The sequence below is a fragment of the Eucalyptus grandis genome, chromosome 1 (assembly GCF_016545825.1).
Source record: "Eucalyptus grandis isolate ANBG69807.140 chromosome 1, ASM1654582v1, whole genome shotgun sequence".
Taxonomy (NCBI): Eukaryota; Viridiplantae; Streptophyta; class Magnoliopsida; order Myrtales; family Myrtaceae; genus Eucalyptus; species Eucalyptus grandis.
Genome location: NC_052612.1, coordinates 23,953,689 through 23,960,914, shown reverse-complemented (window position 1 = coordinate 23,960,914; position 7,226 = coordinate 23,953,689).

Below are 7,226 nucleotides of genomic sequence, written 5' to 3'. Positions count from 1 at the left end.
CGAGCAGATCCTCAGGCAATTTCTATGGAAGGGTCTGGGCCTTGGGAAGGGTGGAGCGAAAGTTTCATGGGAAGATGTGTGCCTTTCGAAGGAGAAAGGTGGGCTTGGGATTCACAGGTTAAGGGATTGTAATAAGGCATCAATGCTCAAGCACATTTGGATCCTATTCATAGATAAGGAATCTTTATGGTGTAAGTGGATCCATTCGACATTCTTGAAAAGTAAGAGTTTCTAGGTAGTTAAGGAGCCGACTGTTTGCTCTTGGGCTTGAAAAAGAATCATCCACCTCAGAACTGAATTCGGACTCTCCTTCCGTTGGAGGGTAGGGGATGGCCAGTCAGTCTACTTCTAGTTTGATCACCCCGAGAGGTCCCTTAGATCTTATTTTCTCATATTCGATTATATATATCTCTGGTTTAGCTAGGCAAGCTATGGTGGTAGACCTCTTTTATCCATCTGGGCAATCCATGAAGACAATATTAGAATCTTGGGAGCAGCCCCTCCCTATCCTCTCCTAGGTACCGGATCGATTTACTTGAATTGATAGCTCTTCTGGTCTTTTCTTAGTCACCTCGGTGTGGCAGGCTGTTAGAAGGAAAAAACCTAAGGTTGATTGGGCTTCCTTCACCTGGAACAATGTTATCACTCCAAGATATCAATTCATTCTCTGGCTTATTATCAAGAACCGTCTTCCTACCCAAGCCTTACTTTTATCGTATGGCAGGATTAAGAATGTAGTGTGTGCTTTTTGCAAGCTTATGCCAAATTCCATCGATCATCACTTCTTTGGGCGTTGCATCACTGCCAATTGTATTTTCTTTGGGACAGCCAAATGCAATCTCCCTTGGCGCAACAGGGCCTAGTCTGAAAACCTTCAATGGGCGATGAAGTTCCTCTTTGGTAAGGACTTCTATCATTCCATCGCCCGCTTTTTGTTTGGTGCTCTTTGCCACCTTATCTGGAAGTATGGGAACGACATCCTTTTCAGAGACCATATTTTGGCGGTTCCGGCTGTTATAAATCATCTCATTAATGTTGTTAAGGATAAGGCCTTAACGTTCAGAAATGTCGATGACAACCCGAGGAACATAAGACTTCAACGTAACTGGGGGACAGATCCTTGCATCTTCTTTAGAGTGGAATAGAGACTGCTTTTGGAAAGCTCGTGGCCCCTAACTTCTTGGTTGTGGATGTGTGTTGTTTGGGTATCACGGTGATTCATGTCGAGGGGTTCTTTCGTAGTTCCATTTGTTGTTTTAGGTAGTGCTGGTTTGCCTACCTTTTCTTTGTTCACCGCTCTCTTGTTTTGCGACCTTTTGCATTCGGCTCCCTTTCACTCACTAAGACTTGTTGTCTTGTTGAGTGGAAGTTTTGTGGCACCAGATCTTGTGTAAATTGTTGGTTCAAAGCTAAAATGAATTGTTACCTTTCACAAAATATATATATATATATATATATATATATTAGAGCTTGTCTAGGCATTAATTACACTAAACTAACCACCTAACATGCATAATCGGCTAATTAATTCACTAATCTATTCTAACTATCCACCTAATTAAACTAATCAACCCTTAAACGTCATTAACTTACTAAGCGAGGATTAGTGAATTAAACTCACTTGTTTAATAATCCGCTCGGATCAAAATGACGGGGATGTGGCGAGGAGCAAGAAACTTCAAAGTGGGCTCCGCAAACGGGGTCCAGAAGGCACCAAAAACGGGTCTAACAGCAGCTAAAAAACCCACTTCTTGTCCAGTACTGATATTGGCCGAGAGAGGGGTTGAATAGTGTGTGCTTGGGCTCGAAACAAGCAAAGACAGAAGCGATGGAGCTGCTACGGCTTTGATGGGGGAAGGCGGGCTTCCAAGCGGCTCCAACGATGGTGAGGTGAGCTCTACTAGCTCCGGGGATCACTTGGGCTCTCTGGTGAAGTAGGACAATGGCCTGGGATGATGGGGTTGCGCGGCCTCGTAGTTGGGCGTGCGACAACGACTCCGGCTTCGGCGGCGGTGATGATGGTGATGGGGAGCTATAACTCGATCTTCCTGGGGTGTTGGATGTCTTTGCATGCTGGATGGAGGGAGAAGGGGGGCTGGTCGATGGTTTAGGAGGGGGAGAGGGGACCAAAGGCTTGTGGAGGGCCCCCTTGGTCTTCATCCTTATCTTCATGTCCCTAGAGATGGTCCCACCTCCATGGCTAGCTTCTACTGCAATTTTCGGCCACCAATCTTCCACAACAAGCTAAGGAAATGGTCCAATTGTTGGGTCCATGGGGGGCACACGAAATTGCACATATTTTCCCTCAATTTGGACTTCAATCTTTCTTGAATCAATCCAATTTGGCTTCTATAAATTCCAATATCAAGCCCTCAATCAAATTGGTATTTTTCCTCACTAATTAATCCCATTTGCATCCCAATTTCGCGATAAAAAATGGTCCTCTAAATTTTCTGGACAAAAATGACCCTACCTCGACTTTTTCCCAAAAAGTCTCGGTTTGCAGAAAAATATTCGAAGGCTGAATCGACGTTCCTAAAATGACTCGTGACATAACAAAACTTTCTATTTCTGAAATCGGATTCAAATCCGTGGTTAATTTCAATCCGACACGATTTTAGTGTGACCTAGGCTACTAGGTAGCTTTTAGAAATTTTTAGTGCAAATAATCCGTGGTCGATTTTCTTCGAGCCACAATGAACCCCTTTGACACATTGGCAACTCTTGGTGGTCATGAAAATCTCAAGGATAAAAATACGGACACGAGGTACCAAAACAATAGAAAAATCAATCTATTGCCGATCGACGAGAGTTTTGTAATTTATTTAGCCACACATCTCTATCGAACCAACCTATCTCTAATCTCTAATCGACTTTAAACTATGCCATAATGACCTCAACAGATGAGCACGGTCAAGTAGCCGATTCTTGATCGAATTCTTAAGTCTAATGCATTAAAATTTCTTAATGGCTTCTCCATATGGTCTAGTTATCTCACGAGTGATCAGCTCTGAGTATAACACTATAGGCGCATCGATGAAAGATTCGATTAATTTAATTGAAAGCATAAGTAAAAATCTAGGATGTCACACGGCATATATCTCTACACTATTAGTCAAGTGGCACTCTTAATGAGACCATAAAATTAACCAAATTCCTAAGCCATGTTGAAGCAATGGAATTATTGCAGTGGCGAAATGCATGCATAAGCAGAGATTTCGGGTGCCTCTCCCAAAACATCTTGTCCAACCCATTTTAAATTGGAATTGAAAAGTACTCTTAATTTTCCAAAGTTAATTTTGTAAATGTCATTCACAAGTTTAAACGGCCACTTTATTCATTTAATTTTTTTGTTGCCACTTTGCTCTTCTTCAAAATTACCATTGGAATTAGGACCCATCTCAATTTTCCTTAATTATTTTTTTATGTTCTTTCAAATGGGTTTGTGTTGGTCATTACACTTTAAATAATTGTCGCATTAGTAACTATTGTCACTGTGACAATAGCATGGGCCAGCATAAAAATTAAATTGCACAAATAGTAAGTAATAGAATTTTCAAAAATCTGAATGCATTTTTATTCTAAATTATTACTCAAAAGGATCACGACAATCTAGTTAAGGCAAATTAGGGAAAAAAATTATTCTCGTATAAAAGCTGTCACTGATACCTCGTAACAAAGCTAAAAGTGTCGTCTCGTGGACGTTCCCAATCTTTATGACTATCTCCAAGTGTCGTTCCACGAACTAGGAAAGCTGGAAGCTTTTTCCCTCCACTAGGAGAGAATTTCATAGATTTGACCTGAAGTCATCCCTCTTCAGAGACTTGACTTAAAGTCGTTGCCAGTCTTTCTGTGCAAAAGAAAAAAGAAGATGCGTGCCTTATGGTGAAGAAAAAGCCCTATTCAATTCTAGCGGGACCTACTGTGCATACATTTTTCTAACATTTGTGTTCTCTGTCACCAACACAACATCTCTAAAAGAAATATACGGACACTCGAAATGTTTGAATTTGACTTGGATTGTGGACAAGAAATTCGAGATTGAGAATTTCTAATGAGAATTTGTGATCTTCCATGGATTAACTTCAATTTTTGCGGTACTCAGCTGAACAGATTCCTCATACACCTATGGATAAGAACATGGGAATCACAATTCATTCTTAGCCCATAAGATCATCTACTAGAACCGAGGGATAAGAGGCATGGCTAAACATCCAATCTGCTTGCACCGTTATGATCATCCCCCCAATAAAAAAAAAAATTGTTAATGAGTCTAATTTATTAAGGACGATTGCCTCACACACAATACTGAAGGTGGGATATATGCGAGATCCATCATCTCGGCGCATGAGATTTAGCATGTTGAGATTAGACAAAGTTTTATTATTACCGTCGAATTCTTGAAACAATTTATCTCAGGCATTAAGAAGTAGTGATACGGTTATCTATCCCGAAAAATTATGAATTGAACATAGTGCATAAACTAAATTTAATTTGAACATTAAAAATTAGTAGACTCCATATGAATCTCTTCAGCTTTAACTATTTAGATTTAGTCTGATATATGTATTGTTCATTTACTTATTTCTTACCTATTAGACCCAAATAACTGCCTCAATGTTGAACTTTTGGTTGTGGCATATATCTCTAAATTATTAGTCAAGTGGCACTCTTAATGAGACCATAAAATTAATTAAATTCCTAAGCCATATTGAAGCAATGGAATTATTGCAGTGGCGAAATGCATGCATAAGCAGAGATTTCGGGTGCCTCCCCCAACACATCTTGTCCAACCCATTTTAAATTGGAATTCACAAGTACTCTTAATTTTCTAAAGTTAATTTTGTAAATGTCATTCACAAGTTTAAACGGCCACTTTATTCATTTAATTTTTTTTGTTGCCCCTTTGCTCTTCTTCAAAATTACCATTGGAATTACGACCCATCTCAATTTTCCTTAATTTTTATGTTCTTTCAAATGGGTTTGTGTTGGTCATTACACTTTAAATAATTGTCGTATTAGTAACTATTGTCGCTGTGACAATAGCATGGGCCAGCATAAAAATTAAATTGCACAAATAGTAAGTAATAGAATTTTCAAAAATCTGAATGCATTTTTATTCTAAATTATTACTCAAAAGGATCACGACAATACAGTTAAGGCAAATTAGGGAAAAAATTATTCTCATATAGAACCTGTCACTGACACCTCGTAACAAAGCTAAAAGTATCGTCTCGTGGTCCTTCACAATCTTTATGACTATCTCCAAGTGTCGTTCCACGAACTAGGAAAACTAGAAGCTTTTTCCCTCCACTAGGAGAGAATTTCATAAACTTGACCTGAAGTCATCCCTGTTCAGAGTTTCACGCGCATGTTCGCATAGAGTTTCAACCGGTCTTTCAGTGCAAAAGAAAAAAGAAGATGCGTGCCTTATGGTGAAGAAAAAGCCCTATTCAATTCTAGCGGGACCGACCGTGCATACATTTTTCTAACACTTGTGTTCTCTTTCACCAACACAACATCTCTAAAAGAAATATACGGACACTCGAAACGTTTGAACTTTGACTTGGATTGTGGACAAGGAATTCGAGATTGAGAATTTTTAATGAGAATTTGTGGTCTTTCACGGATTAACTTCAATTTTTGTGGTACTCAGCTGAACAAATTCCTCATACACCTATGGATAAGAACATGGGAATCACAGTTCATTCTTAGCCCACGAGATCATCTACTAGGACCGAGGGACTAGGAGCACGGCTAAACATCCGATGCGCTTGCACCATTATGATCATCCCCTAATTTAATAAAAAAAAATTGTTGACAAATCTAGTTTACAAAGGGCGATTACCTCATACACAATACAGAAGGTGGGACATATGCGAGATCCATCATCTTGACGCATGAGATTTGGCATATCAATATTAGTCAAAGTTTTATTTATTACCATCGAATTCTTGAAACGATTTATCTCAGACATTAAGAAGTAGTGTTACAATTATCTATCTAGAAAAATTATGAAGTGAACATACTGCGTAAACTGAATTGAATTTGAACGATAAAATTAGTAGACTCCATATGAATCTCTTCAACTTTTACTATGCGGATTTAGTTTGATATTTATACTGTTCATTTGCTAATTTCTTACTTATTAGACCCAAATAAATGCCTCAATGTTGAACTTTTGGTTGTGGCATATATCTCTAAATTATAAATCAAGTGGCACTCTTAGTAAGAGCATAAAATTAAATATATTCCTAAGCCATATCGAAGGGATGGAATTATTCCGGTGGGGAAATGCATGCGTAAGCAGAGATTTCAGGTGCCACTCCCAAAACATCTTGTCCAACCCATTTTAAAGGGGAATTTACAAGTACTCTCAATTTACTAAAGTTAATTTTGTAAATGTCATTCACAAGTTTAAACCGCCACCTACGTTTAAACCGCCACTTTATTTATTTTAATTTGTTTGTTGCCACTTTGCTCTTCTTCAAAATTACCATTGGAATCAGGGCCTATCTCAATTTTCCTTAAAGATTTTTTATGTTCTTTCGAATGGGTTTATGTTGGTCATTACACTTGAAATATTTGTCATATTAGTAACTATAGTCGCTGTGACAATAGCATGGGCTAGCATAAAAATTAAATTGCTCAAATAGCAAGTAATAGAATTTTCAAAAATCTGATGCATTTATATTCTAGATTATTACTCAAAAGGGTCACGACAATCCAGTTAAGGCAAAATAGGGAAAAAAAAATTTCTCATGTAAAACCTTTCGTAGACACCTCGTAGCAAAGCTAAAAGTGTCATCTTATGGTCATTCACAATCTTTATGCCTATTTTGAAGTGTCATTCCACTAACTAGAAAAACTGGAAGCTTTTTCCCTCCACTGGGATAGAATTTCATAGACTTGACTTGAAGTCGTCGCTTTTCAGAGGCTGGACTTAAAATCGTTGCCGGTCTTTCAGTGCAAAAGAGAAAAGTAGATGCTTGCCTCATGGTGGAGAAAAAGACCCGATCAGTTTCAGCGGGACCAACCGTGCATACATTTTTCTAAATTGGTGTTCTCTGTCACCAACACACCCTCTCTAAAAGAAATATGCCGACACTCGAAACATTCGAACTTGACTTGGATTGTGGACAAGAAATTCGAGATTGAAAATTTCTAATGAGAATTTATGATGTTCCATGGATTAACTTCAATTTTTGCGGTACTCATCTTAACAA